Genomic DNA, 21,695 nt, shown 5'->3' with positions numbered 1-21,695 from the left:
GTGGTCTACAGAGTAACATGGGCAGGAATGTGGCAAGGGGGCAGTTGTCCCCCTTAAATCTGTCATAATCCCCAGAGTTCCATCTTTCCTTTCTTCTCTTCTGTTTTTAAGAGTAGGTTTACAGCATTTGCAGAACCAGGGATATGAGTACAGGCGCTATTTTTCTCAATTTATTTTTGCAAGAAACTAGCCTTCTCCCCTCTTTCATGTTTTGTTCATCACACCCCTCCCCCCCAAAAAAAAATCCCCATGTCCATGTAACATACTTGTTCCTTGCAGTTGCTCCACTGTCCCTGGGACATTTATCTAATAAATCCTTATTAGATCCTTATTTCCATAAATAATTTTCTCTCCTTTTTTCTTTCTTTCAATTATCTTTCATGCAATGAGAAACACTGACAAAACTGTGACTGATGTCCATGGTATATTTGCAGACTTTTCAATATATAAATGAGAAATGTCAGTGAGAACTGTTTATCTGAAATTGAATCTTTTTTATGCATAACTTGGTTCAAGAGGTTGCCAGTTTCAGTACTAATGTGAATTAAATTGCCACAAAAATAACACACTGGGCATGACGGTACATGAAAAGTGTGAGACTTTCATTTGGAGGGTCACCCACCCAGTATTGTACCTACTTAGAGAAATGTTGTAGGTATGAGATAGGTAGATGGAGGGCAGGTAGATAGAACAAATATGTTTGAACTTAGGGTAAACATATTTACCTCTCTTGAGCAATGCATACAATGTAATATAATGTTATATAACATAGCATAACATAATTTTACAAAGTTGGTTTCTCTGTTTTCTGTGCCCTTCAATGCCTCTAAAGATATCACTCTAAAGATATACCAATTTGGCATGGTAGTTTCTGAGATCATTGAGGTTTGGGTCCATATTTGAATATCATCAGTCACCATTTCAATTTAAGATATCGGACTGGACCTTTTAAAACTGCATTGATATTAACCATATCTGGCAAGAAACTAATAGGACTGTGGGTCAGATGAAAAGTGAGATGAGCACCGCAACCCCATAGTCACCTTTGACTAGACTCATCAAAGGTGACTATGGGGTTGCGGTGCTCATCTCATTTTTGAGGCCGAGGGAGCTGGCGTTTGTCCACAGACAGCTTTCCGGGTCATGTGGCCAGTGTGACTAAATCACTACCGGCACACGGAGGACTGTGACGAGTGCCAGAGTGCATGCAAACACTGTTTACCTTCCCGCCACAGCGGTACCTATTTATCTACTTGAACTGGTATACTTTTGAACTGCTTGGTTGGGAGAAACTGGGACAGACCAATGGGAGCTTACCCCGTCATGTGGATTTGAACCGCTGACCTTCTGATCAGCATGCCCAAGAGTCTCAGTGGTTTAGACCACAGTGCCAACCACGTTCCTTAACTGAATATTAGTCTCATCCCAAATTGAATTGGAGTGGGATCCTAGTTGGACGTTTGCTGGGTTAGCCCAATCAGGTAAGGCAGGATGTAGTGCACAGCCCTAGAAAATAACAAATTACATTATCCATTTATAAATCACAGTAATCTTTGATTTCTTGGAATTCCTGAGCAATGCTGGATAGTTTCTGCTCATCTGCTATGGTGGTGGTGGTGGCTGTTATATTTCCCAAGCAATGAACAATGCAGTGGACACAGTTTTCATTAACTGTTTTTAATGTAAGTTGCTTGGAGTTACTCAGTGAGAAAAGTAACTAATACATAAATGTAATAATAATGATGTCTTAAATTAGGACCCTGGAAGCAGAAGTAGAGCATATGTTTTGCATGCAGATGGTGCCAGGTTCAACTCCTTGTGTCACTAGTTATAAGGAACAGTCTTCTTCTTTGGCAATCACTCATGGCTGAGTAAGATTGTCTTCCATAAACATGGTTTTAACAGTGAATCTGTAAGTGACTGTGGAGGCCAATTCTGGACCCACACGTCCTTCCACAGTGGGGACATTGGTTTCCGGGCAGGAGTTGATTACAGTGTGGATTTGCCAAGCGTGCCTTCCTCTTAGTGTTTCTCCCATGCGTCCTGAGTTTGAGTGTCTTCAAAGCCCATAACATCTTTGGTAAAGGCTGTCCTCCAATTGGAGTGCTCGCAGGCCAGTATTTCCCAGTTGTTGGTGCTTATACTTCATTTTTTTTAGATTTGCCTTGAGAGAGTCTTTAAACCTCTTTTGTTGACCACCAGCATTATGCTATCCATTTTAAAGTTTGGAATAGAGCAGCTGCTTTGGAAGACGATAATTGGCATCTGCACAACATGACTAGTCCAACAAAGTTGATGTTAAAGAATCATTGCTTCAACACTGGTGATCTTCGCTTCTTCCGGTACACTGGCAGTAGGTGACACAAAAGATCTCTGCCTAAGACTCTGAAGAGATGTTGCCCGTCAGAGTAGACAATACTGGGCACAATGGACAAATAGTCTTGACTTGTGCAGCTTTCTATAGTCTCAAGTATCACTGGCAGGGTCAAAGGCTACAATAAGCCAGCTACAGAATTGGTGCCAAGCCAAAACAGATAACCATCTTCCACACAACGTAAATATTTTTTTTAAAAAAACCACTTTGATGGTCTTCTTATCTTTTGTTGCTGTTTAGCCGTCTTAGTCGTGTTTGACTCTCCATGACCCCATGAACCAGAGCATGCCTTGGAAACTCACTTTCTTCTCAAAGCTTCTCCTTTTTTAGGTTCATGGAGTTTTCTTAGCAAAGTACTGGAGTGGTTTGCCAGTTCCTTCTCCAGGTGGATCACATTTAGTCTAAAATCTCGGCTATGACCTGTCGGTCTTGGGTAGCCCTGAACGGCATAGCTCATAGCTTCTTGGAGTTATTCAAGCCCCTTCATCACGACAAAGCAGTGATCCATGGAGGGGCTACTTTTCTAGCATGCATTTAAAATACACATATATATCTGCCACTTAAATATTGCTGCTGTTTGTAACAAGGTGGCTGAATTCATAATTAAAGGAAAATTCAGAACACAAGTATCTTGGCTCAGAAGAATATAAAGAATGTGTCTCTGCCTTATGGGTGAAGGTGAAGAGGTCTTCCTTTCATGAATCTGTGTGAATCCATAAAAAAGTAATATTGCAAGGTCAGAAATATGAGAGGGATGCTATTTCTAGGTCCCCCTGCTTATTTATCCAGCAGTACCACCTCCCTGCTTGCACAAAATGCATGGGGACAGTGAAAGCTCTTTGATTTTATCATTATTGAACTGCTATTGAACATTAATATGCACATTGATTAAATAACTGCTTCGCAGCCTTTTAAATTATGCCTGCAATCACATCAGCACTTGATATTTAATAGGAGCTTGTCTCTACAATTTGCTTGTCTTCAATTTTCTGGCTTATCTGGATTTCTGTGCTTCTGCCAGCAGTTATTTTCCCTGCTAACTTCATTCATCATGAATATACACATTTCTGGCAGCTATTATTTACCGAGACAGGTTAATGTAACAGCAATCCTTCCATGCAATTAGCAAAAGGTAGCCACTGACAGCTGCGGGTTTGAATGGGTTGTTTCTAGTAAACATTTTGCTTCAGGTGTTTTTTCTTTTGTCCTCTCTCTCACTCTCTCTTGTCTCTAGGGGATTTTTGTTCTAGGTATGCCATATGCTGTACTCCACAGTGGATTCAGTGGGCTGCTTCTCATTATCCTGGCTGCAGTTTTCTGCTGCTACACTGGCAAAATCCTAATAGCTTGCCTGTATGAGGAAAATGAAGACGGGCAGCTGGTAAAAGTGAGAGGCACATATGAAGACATTGCTAATGCCTGCTGCAAAGAGCCGTTTCCGAAACTTGGTGACAGAGTTGTCAGTGTGACCCAGGTGATGGAACTGATCATGATATGCATTTTGTATCTGGTTGTTAGCGGCAACTTGCTGTCACACAGTTTTCCAGATCTCCCAGTGACCGAGGAAACATAGTTGGTAATTGCCTGCGTGGGCCTGCTTCCTTGTGTGTTCATCAAAACACTCAAAGTCCTGTCGAAGCTCAGCCTCTTCGGCTCCCTAGCCCATTTTGTAGTGATCACATGCTGCCTGACCTAAATGCATCTGTGGTCCTGGGCAAGATTCAGCCTCTCAGTGGAATTTGAGAGTTTCCTGGTCTCAGTAGGAGCGATCGTTTTCAGTTCCACATCCCACATATTTCTTCCTACTCTGGAAGGGAATATGCAAAATCCTGGAGACTGTAGATCGATGCTGAATTGGGCTCATTTCTTGGCCTGTGTCTTCAAGACAATCTTTGCACTGACTGCATTCCTGACTTGGGGTGAAGAAACAAAGGAGGTCATTACTGACAACCTTCCATCATCATTGCAAACCTTAGTGAACTTGTGCCTCTTAGTCAAGGCACTTCTGTCTTACCCAATGTCATTATTTTCAATGACAGAGATTTTGCATGCTTACGTAACTTGGAGCCACACCTCTCTATCACTTCCTGCAATTTTAAAAAAGTTCTCTCCTCTTGTTAACTCAGCTGATGGCAATATTCATACCACATTTTGTTCTTCTGATGGGTTTAGCAGGTAGTGTAACGGGCAGTGCAATGACCTTCCTCCTTCCATCTCTTTTCCACTTGAAGCTGAAATGTGGAAAGTTAATATTGCTGGAGAAATGTGCAGGCATTTCTGTCTTTACCTTGGGCATCTTCTGCAGCCTAGGTGGTCTTGTGTGCTCTGTAAAAGGTCTACTGAAAGCATTTGAATAAAAGTAACAAGATTACACCAAAGGCCCTTAATGTTTGCCTGTTGTAAAAAAGTAAAGTTTAGAGAAATAAAGAAAACATAAGCAATTGCATCAAAGTCTGTATTGAAGTTGGATCCAATCATGGTTTAGTCCCGCTGGAATCACTGGGACATGATAGGAATGACCTACAGGCTCCATTGATTTCAGGGGGACTAAAGCTTAACAAGCATCCACTATATCCAGCCAAGCTATCCATGCATTTATGTCAACAATTTTTTTTTATTTTATGTTGAATACATTTCAGATGGAAAGTGATTTAATTCCCAAATGGAATACCAAGATATCATATAACAGTGGCGGGAGACTTTGAGGCAAGGCAAATCCAAAAATATGAGACAGGATATATAGTTCATATCTGGAGCTTTGTTTTGTTTTTAATTTCTAGCCTACTGTGCAGAGAGAACACAGCAGAATAACACAGGAGAGGGAAACAGAATTACTGACCTATCACTTTGCCCCCACAATGGTGCACTTTTCCATTGCCCCTAAAGACAGATGGATGCCAATGACAAACAACAAGTTTAGGATATAATGCCAGGTGCTTATGTATTTTCTTCCTCAACTGAAATCCTTTTCACATCATTGAGAGTCAGAGAATATTCCGTCCACTCCCCAGGACCTTACATTTTGCTCTGGATATATTTCATAGCAGAACAAAATCTCTGCCTTCAGTGAGGCTGCTGCCGACTGAAAGTAAAAGTTAAGCCTGTCACTCTGGCCCAGTACTCCAGTGAACCTGATAAAATGTTGCCATTCTAACAATCTAATGATACAGATTATTCAGAGTATTCACTGATCGGAATAAAAATCCCTCTGAACCATGGTTATTGTGTAAGGTAACTTCTCCATTGTTTTCCATTTACTATTAGTAATCACTTACCCCCACCACAAAAAAACGGGCATTGCACCATCCTAAGTAGATATTTTTGAAAATCATATTTGGTACGAATTCATCTTTTATCAAATATATCAACAAATTCATTCTGTGATGAGAAATGGCATTAATGACTATGTGCCTGCTTTGACTTCTCCCCATTCCGCTGCATGTTTTTCTTTCTTTTCAGGTATTATAATGCAAATATTCTGAGGTTTGTGCTGTGCTTGAAAATCAACTCATTCTGCACCTGTTTGTCTCATTCACCCCATTCAGGGATAGAGGTCCTTTCTCCTGTTGAGAGCCCATTCCCTCGGGTACCAGGAGGATGCTTTCTAGAGGCCAGAGTCAGTGAGAGCATCCATGTGAGATTACACCAACAGCTGTAGCCTACCCTGAGACCACAGGTTTCTCACTTCTGATCTTGATTGTGGCATGCAATGAAAGAGAGAGCTGTATTATGCCATTAGGAGGATTGACATCAGTGGATCACATAGTATGCCTGGTTCATGCTAGTGCACCAAGCCATATGCTATTGGCCAGGCTTCCTCAACCTCGGCCCTACAACTCCCATGATCCCTAGCTAGCAGGACCAGTGGTCAGGGATGATGGGAATTGTAGTCTCAAAACATCTAGAGGGCCGAGGTTGAGGAAGCCTGCTATAGGCCATTAAACAATTTGTCTTGCATAAAACCACTTTCTGGCCTCCAAGTGTAGCAACTGGATAGTAAGTGAATACAGCAAAACCTGAGGGTGAAGAGGCTAAGCTGTGAATGGTGAACATCTATTTATTCTGTAATATCTGTGATTTGTGCTTTTCAATACAGTTGAGATGCCTTTAGTTTAATGAGGCTTTTACAAAATAAAAAATGGTCCTCCACAAGCCGTTCCATCACCACCTTAAAGAACACCCCCAGGATTCCAAGGATGAGGCTATACCAAGAAAAATGAGAAAAATAATTATTTACTGTTCTTTCCCCTCATTGTTTACATTTGTAAGACTCCCGTTTCCGAAATGCAATTATCCTATGGTTTAGGAGAAGCTGCACTGGCATCATCAGGAAGTTAATATGCAATTCATTTTCTTTGTTATGCAGAGTATTTCTTGACTTCTTTTTGTGTTTTATCTGAGCAAAGTGGAAGCTGAAATAAAATAAAATCTACTTCAATAAGCAGACATATAATTAACATCCTGCACAACAGACTTTAGTTTTAAAAGATATTAGCTTATTAAAAGAATAGGCATCACAATGTATTCTGCATTAGTGATAATCCGTTATGATAGGAAACAATCCAGATAGAGTACTTTAATGAATACTTAGCATCTTATTATGTCAAATCCATCTTAGGTTAGGTAATTAGAATAATTATTTGAAAGACAAAAAGTTAAATTATCATTACTAACACTTTCACTCAAGCTGGCACCAAGTCATAATAAAAATGTGCAAACGGAGGTTGGCTCATAGACTTGAATGCCAAATGATGATTTTCAAAATGCAGCATTTTCCTTTGTATTTCTGAACAATGATTCTGGTCTGAATGAGCAACAATGACTTCTGAAGACTAACACATTGAATTGTTACAATTGCGCAATTAAAGATGACACAGTACACTTAATATGCCTGGTTATCCTTCTTTCTATAACCATATTTACACTGATGAACTCATGTGGCTTGTGTGCACATGCATGGTGTCTACTCTAGAGAATGCTGAATGCTCTTAACACCCATTTATCTCCATGCTACGAAATACATTAACAGCGGCAGATTGTGATATACCATGTAGTGGGGGACTGAACCATGTGGAAAACACATGAACAACTGTTTACTGCATGGCTAAACCAAGCAGCAGAGGACACCAAGCAGCTTTCAAATGGTGTAAGTGCTTTGATGCCCACAACCTACCAATTTCATGCACTTAACATTCTCAAAATCACACCCCTTACATCTATATCACTTGATTTGTACCAAGAGGCCATTACTATGTTCAAATTTAAGAGGATCAGGTGCAATTCTAAAGAGCGAAGCAATAGCCTACCAACTGGAAATCACAGGCTCATATAATGTGTGAATAGTGATAAACTCCATGCATTAAGTCCCCCACCCCAGATAAATTATGCAGATTATAATATATACCCAAGGCTATAAATCTCATCAATGTCTTCTATGTAGTCTGGGAACACTAATACATACAGGGAACACTTTCATCCATAATGATTTGTCCATTCATTCTAATCCAGCAAGAAGATTTCTTCATGTGTGCAAATATGTGCTTTTTATGAGAGTGACTACTCCCACTTAGGCAAATGATACTTATACAAGCATGTACTGGATCTAAGATTCTAAGGTGGTGTACAATAGTAATATGAAACAAAATACAAATGCAGTAGGCAGAACAATAGCTACAACTGAGTATCAACAGCAGAAAATACCTGGGCAAATAAATATATCATCAAATGTTCTTCCAGTCTTAGCATTTCTAGAATATGATGAAAGAAAAGATGTGAGGAACTGCAACGGTAAAGGAGGCAAAACCACTAGGCAAATCAGATTGCTTCTTTTCTTTACTTTTACTTTAATCCAAAACTCCTGCTTATGTGTGCATGATCTGCCATCTTGCATTTGTGTGCCAAGACTTCCGCTTCCCCTCCCTTTAGGTTTGGCCAGATTTAAACACTCTCTAAACCCTCTGCACACTCAACTGGAGCAAAATGAAAGAATAAGTTGCCTTTGCATGTAGAGTGATTGTTCTTCTTGTAATATGGTAGAGGGATTTAGAAAGAAAAAGAAAGAATAGCAGTGAACAAAACACTAAAAACAGTCTCTAACTTGACGAGTTATGAGAGCTTATGCAGATTCAAATAGGGAAATCCCCGCTCAACCCTGAAGCTTCCTGGGTGGCCGTGGGCAGTTGCTAGATTTTTGTTTAACCTACCTTAAAGGGCAGTGGTGAGGATAAAGTGGGATAACTCCCATGTACAGCACCTGACCTGTTTGGATGAAGGTTGGGATACAAAGATGACGGTAACAAAGCTTATATTTCTAGCCCTTGCTGTAAAGCGTTCACCAGCACATCACATCTTTAGAATATAATGATAGATCAAGCCAAAAGCCCATCTAATCCAGCATCTTCTTCTCACAGTTGTCAACCAGATGCCTATGGTAAGCCTCAAAGCAGGACCTGAGGGCAACAGTACTCTTCCTACTTCAGATTCCAAGCAACCAATGCTCAGAGACTACTATCTCCAGCAGTGAAGGCTGAACATGGCCATTGTGATTAGTAGCCATTGATAGTTCCTCCACCTGCACCCACAACATTGGTTTGTGGGGTGGGGTCAGGAGAACCCCCAGCACAGCACAAAAGGGGGTTGTTCCGTCTGGCAAGCTGAAAAGCTTGCACTGGTGGAACAATTGACACAGTGCTGTGTTGAATTTCTCCCCAATAATAAAATGTATACAATAAAACAAGAGCAACAATAAAATATAAAACACCAGATGGCAGAACAACATAAAAACCAATCACTGGAGACAAAACTAGAAGTAAGTGAAAGGGCTTTGCTTGGTACAGGAATAACATAAAAGAAGACACCAGGTAAGCCACTCAGGGGAGAATATTTGACAACTGAGGTGCCACCATGAAGGCCCTTTCTTGTACACAGATGGTACAGCTTCTACTGCATAAGGATTGGCACTCAGAATACTGGTACCTGGTTGTTGTTTTTTAGCTGCAATGGGTGCTAGCACAAAATGGTGGCCACGGGCAGCAACAAACAAACAAAAAGGTGCCAGACTCCATGCCAGAGAGTACTATCACAGAAAGTCCTGCTTCTATAATGTTAGGAGTTTGCAGGGGAGCAGGCTGTATGCCGAGACCTTTCTAATCCCTGGATCCAGCAAGGATTCAAATTCCTGGAGTAGCCAGGCTAATTTCCTGTCAAGGTGATAGCCTAGGTGAAACTACAGTGGTACCTTGGTTCTCGAACGGCTTAGTTGTCAAACAAATCGACTCCCAAATGCTGCAAACCCAAAAGTAAGTATCCTGGTTTGTGAATGTTTTTCGGAACCTGAACATCTGACGTGGCTTCTGCTTGAGTGTAGGAAGCTCCTGCAGCCAATCGGAAGCTGTACCTTGGTTTTCGAACAGTTTCAGGAGTTGAATGGACTCTCAGAATGGATTAAGTTCAAGAACCAAGGTACTAATGTATCTGAATTTTAGAAGACTTCCATAGACAGCCCTGTGTCAGTAAATTTTTAATGTCTGATGTGTTTCCGGGTGAAACCATGACTGTTTGAAATGGTATGATACTGCTTGAAAGTATAGTGCAGACGGGGACTTACTTCCAAGTAAACATGCATAGGATTGCATGGTTAAATTCTTCTGCTCTGTATTTTGGCCGGATTCAACACCCCCCCCCCCCCCAAAGAACATTGGCCGGGTTCATTTAGAACTGATCACATGGCAGCCATAGAGAATGCAAAAATAAGGCAAAACCAGCAGTGACAGCTGAAGTGTGTATGAATCTGGTAAGAGGAATTAAAAAATGTAGGAACAGCAAAAAGACAGCAAGGGTTCTGTATAGTTGCTGGCACTGCATAACCTTTCAAAAAGCAAATGATTCCTGCTGTGGGTAAATAATGGAGCATGAAGAAGCCAGGTGGAGCTATGGGAAAAGAAACAACATCAACAGAAGTCTGCCAGGGACTGTGGAACATTCAAGCCCCAGTTGGGAAATTCACAGACAACAACCGGGGAGACCACAGACTGCTGCAATACATGCCATTAAAAGTGTGTTGGAATTCTAGAGTAACTCAGGCCAGTCAGAAACTGCTCAGGAGATGAATGGCTAATTCTGATGAAAAACAAACAACGGAAATAACTGTGAATCAAAAAGACTGCAGCAGACAGTACCAATTGGCTTCCTTTAACAATTAAGCAGGGGACACGGGTGGTGCTGTGGTCTGAACCACTGAGCCTAGGGCTTGCTGATTGGAAGGGCTTGCCGATCACAACCCCAGAGTCATTTGCGACTGGACTTAACTGACAAGGGTCCTTTACCCTTAAAAAACAACAACAAACAATTAAGCACTTCCCAAAGTAGTCACACTTTCTATTAAAGGACAAGATCCACCACTCATTGTAACTCACTATAAATTTAATCCCATTTCTGCCTGGATTAATCACGATGCCAAGTGCACAACAGTATAGGATTTCCACTCCAGTGTGACACTTGGCAGTCGGGACAGCCTGTCTCTTCTGCCTTTGCTGTATACTCTACTTCTGACAGAAGCAGAGTCTGTCTTTCCAGACATATCTCTGCAGTTTTTCTCATTGAAATGGTTCTCCTCACTGCCTTTGCAATACATTTTATGTTCCTGTATCTCCCTTCTGATCTCTAAATCAGTGGCATGGGAGAGCAAGGAAGGGCCCGGCCACTTGCTGTACTGCAGGAACAATTACGGTATGTTGTCTCCTGGGGCACTACAATATTTGCCAGTCCTCTATATGTAAACTTTTATCGGACAAAGCCCCACCAAATGAGTTAAGCAGAGCAAGAGATAGGTTACATTAGCATGCATCACTAAGGGTTTAACAGCCACTTTTGAAAATTCCCAAAGTCCCGTTACTATGACCAATGTGACAAAATATCAAGGAGTTTTTGGGGTCTATCAGAACCCTTCACCAGTCTAGACGTTAAGCAAAGTGTGTGGGGGGGATAAGAAGAAAATGGCTTGGTATTGAAGCTATGGGGCTGGATGCAACTAATGGGTCTGACTAGTTGAAACCTGGGCAAGGATAATCACTAGTGCAACGGGGCTTTCTCCCCTTCCTGCCAAATTGACTCAGCCGCTCAGGGAGGTAGGAGAACTCCCAGAGCAGTGCACAAGGGGAGGAGAGGGTAGAGCACTCCATCAAGCAAGCAGAAATGTTTATGCTCCTTAGCAGCACACTTAATTCCTCCTAGAATGTCTCCATTGGCTTAAGAAAAAATATTTTTGTTGTTTAATTATAGGCACATCCCATTCACCTCTTGAGTAAAAAAGGGCATGTGCTGTCATGGAAATTCTATTCAATATTGATCCAGAGTTGATTCCAATGTATAGTTAGCAGGATTCCCAAAAAATAGACTGGAGGCAATTGTATTTCATCCAGCAGAGCTTTACTGTTATTGAAGGCAAATGAGCATAATGGTCACAAATCCAATACATTCAGGATTGGCACTGTCCATAAGAAATCCACCTGCAGAAGACTTAACTTAAACTCACAATAACTTATAATAAGTATAAACATTAACACTACATAAGCATACAGAACACCACACCAGAAGGAAAAGAGATAGAAAGAGAAAGTGTGAAACTTTGGCTCCTTCTGGCCTATTACTATAGTCCACATGACCTTGACAGAAGAGATAACAGAACCAGTTGTACTCAGCTTCTCTGAAGGAATAACCCAAACACCATGAACCTTCTGCTTGTTTCTTGAATTAATTAGAATAGGAAAGATCTCTACACATCAGATCAATACTTTCAGCACTAAGAAATGCAAACTGACACATATCCCCTTGCATTCACTGAAAATTGCCTTACCTGCGTTGTACAGCAGTGCCTACAGAACACTGGCAGTGGTGCTGCCTTCCAGCAAGATCTCACCGGAGACCAGCACTGCTGCCAGTACCGCTTCTCTTGAGGCAGCAGGGCAGGTAATGTGCCTGTGGGGTCACTGCCACTTGAGGCGGTTGCCTCACCTTGCCTCATGGGTGGGCCAGCCCTGATAGGCTGTTTATAATACTATACCATTAAATCACAGTTGAAGCAAATCCCCCCCCCCCAATAATTTTGGGTACTTTGGTTTGTTAAGGGTTGTTGGGAATTGTAACTCTGTGAGGCAAAAACTACAGCACCCAGAATTCTTTGAGGGAAAGAATGTGATTTATAGGGCTTCAAATGTGATTGAAAGTTATAGTATGTTCACAGCCTTAGTGCCTGTGGATCAGAATTTGCCACTAGCCCACCGCTCTCAATAGTCATGAAACAAGCAACCACATCTCACAATGCACCACACCTGAGGGCCATAGAGTAGAATTTATTACCACACCAGTATCTCTTTGATGTTGTAGCACCAAGCCTTGCAAAATCTTAAGGAGCCCCGTCAGTCCAAAGCTTGTTCATCTTGGTGGCTCTTTTCAAAACAACAACAGAGCCTTCCTCCATTTCTGTGTTAAAAAAAAGGACTTTGCTAGATATACACACAATAAATATAACGCTCATTAAGGACCAGCAGGTTACAAGAGTACAGTAATGTGCTAGATAAAAATAATAGCTCAATATGGGATAATGGTCTAAAAACGTAAACTGAAGTTAATAGGTTTATTTTTTAATGAAAATAGCTGAGAAAATATTTCCAGATACATTTTTATTTCATCCTCTAAGTTGACCAAACAGGCTTTCAAATGATAATGTACAACCCCTATAAAAAATCAGATCATTGTTTTACATTTTGAGATCAATATTGCAATATAGCACAATTCTGATTCACCACAGCTATGTGTGCCTTGTCAAAATGTCTTTTTATGCAAAATTGGAATTAAATGTGAACATTCTGTTATATGTCACACCAAGGTATACTTTTGGGCATGAGTAAAGGATAACTAACGCTGGTTTATGTATTTCAAATATCCCTTTCCACATAAAGCTGTGCTAAAATCAGCTGTGACTACTCTGAGGATTTCTGTTTTCACCCTGAGGCAACGTTCTTAACCTGAGGTAATATTTCTGGGTTGGCGGAGTCTGTAACCTGAAGCATATGTAACCTGAAGCATATGTAACCCGAGGTACCGTTGTAGATGGGTTATAAAAGAAACTGGACCTCTTCAGTAACAAGGCTGGAGTGAAGTTGGCCAAGCTAAACTGTAGCAGCAGCTCTGACCATGGTCAGCACCAACTATCAGTGCCGTTGGGCATCTCCTAAGATTCAAACCACAGTAGGGGTTTGATCTTGAAGTCTCCTCATTCTGCTGTGCCGGTCCTTGCTGCTTCTGATTATTCACCTGCCTTCTCTAAAGACTTGTTCACATTATACTGAACACAGGAACAAGACTGAACCTTTATAGCTGTTTGTGTGAAACACTGTAGACTTGTTGATTTGCACACATCAACTACTGTGCACACAGGTACAACTGTGCACTTAGATCATAGAACCATAGAATTGGAAGGGACCATGAGGATTATCTAGGCCAACCTACTGTAATAAAGGAATCTTTTTGCCCAAAATGGGGCACAAACCGATGACCCTGAGATTCAGAGTCTCATACTCTACCGTCACATGGAAATAACTGTATGAGTGTATAGCTCTGCTATTGTATACACAAATTGTGCATTCATTTTACATGATGCACAAACACTCCTTGTGTGAAACATTGTATATGTGTTAATTTGCAACCTGTGCACACAGGTACAATTGTATGTTTGTTGACCATTACATGGGAATAACTGTATGAGCATACATCTCAGCTATTGTGCAAAAAAGGTACACAGATTGTGCACTTACGTTACATAATGTGTGAATACTCCTTGAATGAGCAAGCAATGAGAGGAAATATAATCCCTGCAGGTCTTACCCTCTTTCTTTCTTTTTGGTGGGGAGAAGCATGCAGATTGAGTCCACAGGTAGAGGCAAGGAAATGGGCAGTGGCAACAGCAACAAGAGCTACACCCAGAAAAGTGGCACGCTGAGAGCATCTTGCCAAAGCCCCCCCCCCCACCAAAGGACCAAAACTGGAATTGGCACTTGCTATGAATGTCCTTTGCAAGAGTAATATGCCAAGAGAACAAAACTTCCAAGTGGAAAAATCAAAATTAGAAACAGAACTGTTAGAACCCAAAACTAAGATTTTGTCAAAGATGTATAACTTGCTGTTGAAATGGAATACTCAGGATGAAATGGTGAAATCTGCTATGATTAAATGGGCACAAGTCGTTGGACATGACATTATGTTTGCTGACTGGGAACAGTTATGGACCACAGGTATGAAGTTTATGGCATGTAATGCCTTAAGAGAAAATATTATGAAGATGATATACAGGTGGTACATGACCCCAGTCAAGCTTGCAAAAATCTATCATTTGCCCGATAATAAATGTTGGAAATGTAAAGAAACTGAAGGTACATTCTTTCACCTTTGGTGGACGTGCCCAAGGATTAAGGCTTTCTGGGAAATGATCTATAATGAAATGAAAAAGGTATTTAAATATACCTTCCTGAAGAAACCAGAGGCCTTTCTTCTGGGCATTGTCGGCCAATTGGTGTTAAAGAAGGACAGAACTTTTTTTATGTACGCTACATCAGCAGCAAGAATACTTATTGCAAAGTATTGGAAGACACAAGATCTACCCACTTTGGAAGAATGGCAGACGAAGGTGATAGACTACATGGGACTGGCAGAAATGACTGGCAGAATCCGAGACCAGGGAGAAGAGTCGGTGGAAGAAGATTGGAAGAAATTTAAAGATTATCTACAGAAATATTGTAAAATTAATGAATGTTAGAATGATGTTAGAGAGAAATTAAGTGATTTCCAGCTGTAATGCTTTAAGAGAATGTGAAAAAAGGGATATAAATAGGTAAAAATCTAATGGTAAGGATTTGCTGAACCAACAATTTGAAGTGGAATACAAAAAAGGGAGGTATGAGGAGGTCCGGGAAACAAGCTAAAGGAAAATAAGCAATGGAAACTTTGTGTGTTTTTAATTATTTTTATTTTGTATTTTTGTTATTTTTTTTCATTTTTATTGTAATACTTATTTTTTTTTAATAAATATCTTATAAAAAAAACAAAAAACAAAACGGGAGTAATGCACGGGAGCAAAGACATACATGGAGAAGAGGCAGGGATACAAAAAGACCAGGGGAGATTTGAGGGCAGTGATTCCTTCAGGGCAGGACTTAGGGGCAGGCATTTGGGGCCTCATTCAGAAGGATGCACAGGAGAGCCTCCAAACACAGCAGGGATGGATCACCACCTTGTGCAGTAAATAAAGCAACATTGTATTATGTATTTACAGTGGTACTTCGGGTTAAGAACTTAATTCGTACTGGAGGTCCGTTTTTAACCTGGAACTGTTCTTAACCTGAGGTACCACTTTAGCTAATGGGGCCTCCCGCTGCCGCCGCCATGTGATTTCTGTTCTCATCCTGAAGCAAAGTTCTTAACCCAAGGTACTATTTCTGGGTTAGCAGAGTCTGTAACCTGAAGCATCTGTAACCTGAAGCATCTGTAACCCAAGGTACCACTGTATTATATTTATATATATACACTTTCTCCTGGAAGGAGCTCATGGGTGTAACTGCGCTCACAGAAAACCCCTGATGGAGAAAGGTAAGGAGGCTGTTTTCATTGGGTGGTATTCAGCACTAGTCCTACTCAGAGTAGAACCATTGAAATGAATGGACCTAAGTTAGTCATGTCCATTTACTTCAATAGGTCTGCTCTGAGTAGGAGTAGCATTAACCATCGCTGACACCTCCCGAAAATCTGTCCTTGGACATTTGGGGAGAGAAACCTTCAGAACAGTGTGGGAGGTTTTGTCAGAGCTGCAGGGGAATGAGTAGATTAAAACAGCCCCCTCCTCTTTCCTCCATTCAGAACCTCAGTCGGGATCCATACCTTTAAAGCTGTGGTAGCCAAGGTGGTCCCCTCCATGTGCTGTTGGACAACGGCTCCCATCATCTCTGACCGTTGCCTCTGATGGCTGATGGGGAATTGGAGTTGAACAGCAACTTGAGGGCTGCCGGATAGCAACTCTTGCTTTAAAAGGAAAATAAATTAAGCAGAGGTAAAGGCTGGACCGGGCGACGCGGGTGGCGCTGTGGGTAAAACCTCAGGACTTGCTGATCGCATGGTCGGCAGTTCGAATCCCCGCGGCGGGGTGCGCTCCCGTCGTTCAGTCCCAGCGCCTGCCAACCTAGCAGTTCGAAAGCACCTCCGGGTGCAAGTAGATAAATAGGGACTGCTTACCAGCGGGAAGGTAAACGGCGTTCCGTGTGCTGCGCTGGCTCACCAGATGCAGCTTGTCATGCTGGCCACGTGACCCGGAAGTGTCTGCGGACAGCGCTGGCTCCCGGCCTATAGAGTGAGATGGGCGCACAACCCTAGAGTCTGGCAAGACTGGCCCATACGGGCAGGGGTACCTTTACCTTTAAAGGCTGGACCAAGCTCCTCTATTTGCCGCTGCATCAAAAATATTGTAAATGTAATGAGACCTCACCGCAGCTTAATATACCAGTAGTTTATTGATGCAATCCAAACCTATTGCCCTCAAGAGTTCTGGAACAGCACTAGTATTCCACCAAAAAACATTTACAATTCCAATTAAACTTATAGGGCATTGTGAGATTGTTGTTTTTTTTTACCCCTTTATGCAGAAAATTGTTTTCCAAAGGCCACCTCAGTCTTTATTTTTCCTTCTTCAACAAAAATGATATATGCATTCCTTTCCAGGGTTACTGATAAGAGACCTTTGGAGGTGGATCAGGAGAGGATATTGAAAGGCATATGCTTGAGACCCAAACGCTTTCATTAAATGTTCGCCCTGATTACCATACAATATACTTTCTGAATTGAATGCTGAATTGTACATCCAAAACTCATTTTATACTAAGCAGCTACTTTGAAAGGGGAGAAAAGGCAGTGGAGAAATGGAAACTATAAGACACGTTATCTGTGCTTCAAATAATAGAGTGATGTCTATCTACAAAAATGCTAAATCAAGTTTCAGTTCTTGCTATTGCTGGTCATTAACTATAAAACTTTAAAAACTTGTAACCAACTGCTGGAGATCATTTATCCTGCTCTCCTGCACTGCTATTAATACCAGGATAATCTATCTCTGTTAGAAAAAGTTTAATCTTCCAAAATTCTTTTTGAAAAGGAAATGAAGGGCTTTTTTTAAAAAAAAAAGTTCTGATGCTATTTCAAGATTTACAGTCTTATATGGGAAGTAAAATGATAGGAAATTTATTGCATTCTTTAGTCATTTGTATTGTATTTGAGAAGGCAGAGAAAAAAATCATGGTTGCATTTTTGTTGTCATCTAGGAAGAGTTGCCAACTTGTTGCTGTACTTCTGCAGCTTGATACATTTTGTCCAAGGTGAGATTGCAGTCTTGTGCAGTAAGGCTGCTCAAATTCAGCGATCTCAGTGGGGCTGGATGCCATTTCTTTTCGGGCAGACACAGTTGAATCTCCTTCCTTCAAAGCTAATAATAATAATAATAATAATAATAATAATAATAATAATAATAATACTTTTATTAGTTATAACTCACCTCACCCATCTAGCTGGGTTGCCCCAGCCACTCTGGGCGGCTTCCAACACATATAAAAACAGAATAAAATGTTAAACATTAAAAAACTTTCTGATTCAGGGCTGCCTCCAGATGTCTTCCAAAACCACAGGGAGGGTGCGACTGCGGAGAAGGCCCTGTAATGTCGCTTCTCGCAGTGTGGGAGCCACCAGAAGGCCCTGGGTGCTGGACCTCAGTGTCTGGGCTGAATGATGGGGGTGGAGATGTACCTTCAGGTATATAGGGCCAAAGCCATTGAGGCCTTTAAAGGTCAGCACCAACACTTTTAATTGTGTTCATAAAACATACTGGACAGGTAAGCCATTTATGTGGGGTTGTGGGGGCTGAACCCCCCCCCCCAATTTCACTGAGGGGGCTGGGGCCCCCTCAATATTCTGCAGCCAGGCAGGCCCTACTGGGCCCTTCCAGAGCTGCAACTCTGTGCTGTCTGAATGGGGCCTTTCAGACAGCACAACAGGCCCCATTACGCATTGTCTCTCTCTCACACACACACACTGGGCAGCAGTTGTGTTAGGGAGTGTGTGGGGGTTATTGGTTGTGTTGGGGAGTGTGAGTGGGATTGTTGGGCTATTCTTGTTTTTTGTTTTTATTATGCATTTTGTGTTTTTATATTGTGATTTTATGTTCGGAACCGCCCTGAGGCCTGCGGGTATGGGGCGGTATACAAATGTAATAAATGGCATTGAGTCAAAGCACTGCCCATGACAGCAAACATTAGCTGCAGGCAAACTTTCCTCACAATAACCAGGTTGACCATAGCTCAAGCAGACACATAGTTCACCTTTTAATCTGCTATAGTCCCACAACATCAAAATTCTGGAATGCTAGGTTATTATTATTATTATTAATGCTTATGAAAGGGCTATCCACATGCGCATGCTCATAACTCCAAAATTTACTGGCTGGAGGAACATGAGGGTATGTAAAGAGTGTGACTTCAGCAATGGACATAACCTGCCATGAATGTGGAACAGACAACCCTGCACTCACTTCCTAATAACAGCAACATGTGACCAAAGGTGCAGGCAAGCTGCTCCAAATTCAATCCTAAACACATCAGGTCAAATAGCCACTATGCTACTAGAAATGGTCAGTGTGAGAAGTCCCTGACTCCATCATTTCAGGCACAATGACTTTCCCAGCCCATGTTGGAGATGTTGGGCCTTGAAACTGGGACCTTCTGCAGCTGCAGCAGGTGCTCCCCCACATAGTCATAGCCTTGTGCCAAACCCACAGAAAAGTTTTCATTTAAAAAACAAACAGCAAACAGTAAAACCTAAGAAGTGGAGGAGGTGGGAGAAACTTTGTTAATTAGCACCATTTACACAGCATGAGCTCCAGCAGACCAGAAAAGCCCTCAGCACATGGATGTACTGTAGTGTTAGCAGGTTGCTGCCCACATTGGTTAACACTTAGCAAATAACCATCATCATTTATAATAGCTGCAGAACAAAACGGGGGGAAATAAGGAGAAGCAGAAGGAGTCAAAGAGTATACTCAGCACATATACGGCACACTGCATATACCAATTTCCCATTACAGCTGCCTCAGGGATACTAAGCTAAGCATGGACAGCTGGTCCTCACCATCTGTGGCTGGTAACTGTACCCAGCGCCCAGGACAGGCAGCGTAGGTGAGGCAGGGAATAATATAGCTTCTATCAGCATAAAGTAGCTAACACGTCATCAGGACAGAGCAGTAAAAGGTCTGCCTTCCCCAACACGGCTTTTGGAATCAGAAAGCAACTCGATAGCAATTTGCATCCTGATACAGTTGCCTGGTTACCAGCCATGGGATGCTGGCAATGGTTAGTAATGGGAACACGCTGTCCATTAAGAAGCCAGATGGGAATGTATAGCATGGCGTCACTCCTTGTTAACTTGGGAGCCACTTTGGCACAGGATGGGAGGGCTCATCAAGGAAAAAGATAATGGAATAAACCCTCTCATCCATCAAGCCCTTCATTTCTTTTGCCAACTCTAGACTAGGGCTGAGGTAAGACACTCAGTTTTGGATTTGTTTTCACTGGAGCCACAAATCTTAAGCTTCCATTCTTCTTTTCCACATAAGCTTCCATTCTTCTTTTCCATATAAATGCCTTTGGAAAGGTCTGCCTTGTCAAAGGTGCAGAAGAAAATTCTGCTTGACCCTACCTAATTTGGACCCATAAATACCACAGGCACAACCTTATGTGAATGTCTGGCGCTCAAGTCTTCTGAAGAGATTGATGACACTTGCTCCAGAGCTCTTGGCTGGAAGGCTTGGGCAGGAGTAGTCCTAGTGACTTGGGTGGAATCTACTCACATATTAAAAAATGCTGTAAAAATCCTTTTCCTAAAAAACGATTTGAAAAATACATTGAATTTGGCATAGCTCACTCTCGCCATCTAGTGTCACTTTTGTACATTGCACTTTACAACACATTTAAAACATTTTATTTGCAGCTCAGTGCTTGTAAGGACTATGGAAGGTTTTGAGGTGAACCATAATTACGAAGCTAGCTATGACATTTGCTGATCCCTGCACTCAGCTCTAGGTTATGATTACAAATTCTCAATTCCGTTAAGAAAAAACACACTGCACTTGCACAGCAGCCTACATATGCATCAGTTTCCCCCAGCTATAGCCCTCATCTACATTTGGCTGACTTTCTTTGACAACCTGATGAGAGAATCATAAGTATGTAGCTCATACACAGGGCAGCTTGCTTTGTGCAAACCCTTGCCATCTATTTGATTGGAGAGTGCTCAATTTACATACTTTCCTGGTTCTCTGCAGCATCCTGTGCATGGGATAATCAGGCCCCTAAGGCTAAATTGTCAATCTGAAAACATCATGTTTTCTTACACTGTCTTGAAATTTCCTTGTTACACATTGGGAGTGGTGGGGAAACAGATGCCTTCACCAATCAACATAAACACACTTGATATGAAATTCTGATGAGTATTTCATCTTTTATTGGATGTTTCAAGGATGCACTCAGGAAAGAAAAAATACACATTTCTGGGCATCCTGACTGCATTAGATGGTGATGAATGGGGTGGAAGGAGAAGACAGCTTGGGGCCAGATTATCTCCAAAACCACCTTTTCCAAGATTGTTCACCCAGGTCACTTCAAACTATGGGTGGGGCCCTCCTGACTCTATTTCAAAAGAGAACATTTTCTGAAAGTGGTGGGAACTGGATCTGGCCAGTAGACCCGTTATGACAGCTGGGTGGAGCTGCCCATCTGTCAGTCACCTGATGCCTCCTCCCTCTGCAAGCAGCTTGCAGAGCACTTTGCAAAGCTGGCACAATAGAAACCCTTTTTGCTGGGCAAATTAGCAAGACAGTGCCTTGAAATGAGCTTCTGAATACCCAATAATCAGCTCGTTGGTGGGTCTTCTGAAGCCCCTGTCAAATCCCCGCAATGGCAGAAACATTATTATTATCATCTTAGCCAGCATGGTGTAGTGGTTAAGAATGGTGGACTTGTAATCTGGTGAATCGGGTTTGCATCCCCGCTCCTCCACATGCAGCTGCTGGGTGACCTTGGGCTAGTCACACTTCTCTGAAGTCTCTCAGCCTCACTCACCTCACAGAATGTCTGTTGTGGGGGAGGAAGGGAAAAGGAGATTGTTAGCTGCTTTGAGACTCCTTAAGGGGAGTGAAAGGTGGGATATCAAGTCCAAACTCCTCATCCTCCTCTTCTTC

At 41.9% G+C, this 21,695-nt stretch overlaps 1 pseudogene; it reads left to right on the top strand.

Moving 5' to 3' along the window:
* Positions 1 to 574: 574 nt before the first annotated feature.
* Positions 575 to 4,731, top strand: LOC128411575 (vesicular inhibitory amino acid transporter-like; annotated as a pseudogene).
* The last annotated feature ends 16,964 nt before the right edge of the window (positions 4,732 to 21,695 follow it).

The sequence above is a fragment of the Podarcis raffonei genome, chromosome 3 (assembly GCF_027172205.1).
Source record: "Podarcis raffonei isolate rPodRaf1 chromosome 3, rPodRaf1.pri, whole genome shotgun sequence".
NCBI lineage: Eukaryota > Metazoa > Chordata > Lepidosauria > Squamata > Lacertidae > Podarcis > Podarcis raffonei.
Note: the sequence above shows the minus strand (reverse complement) of the source record. Positions and strands in the feature narration are given on the sequence as shown.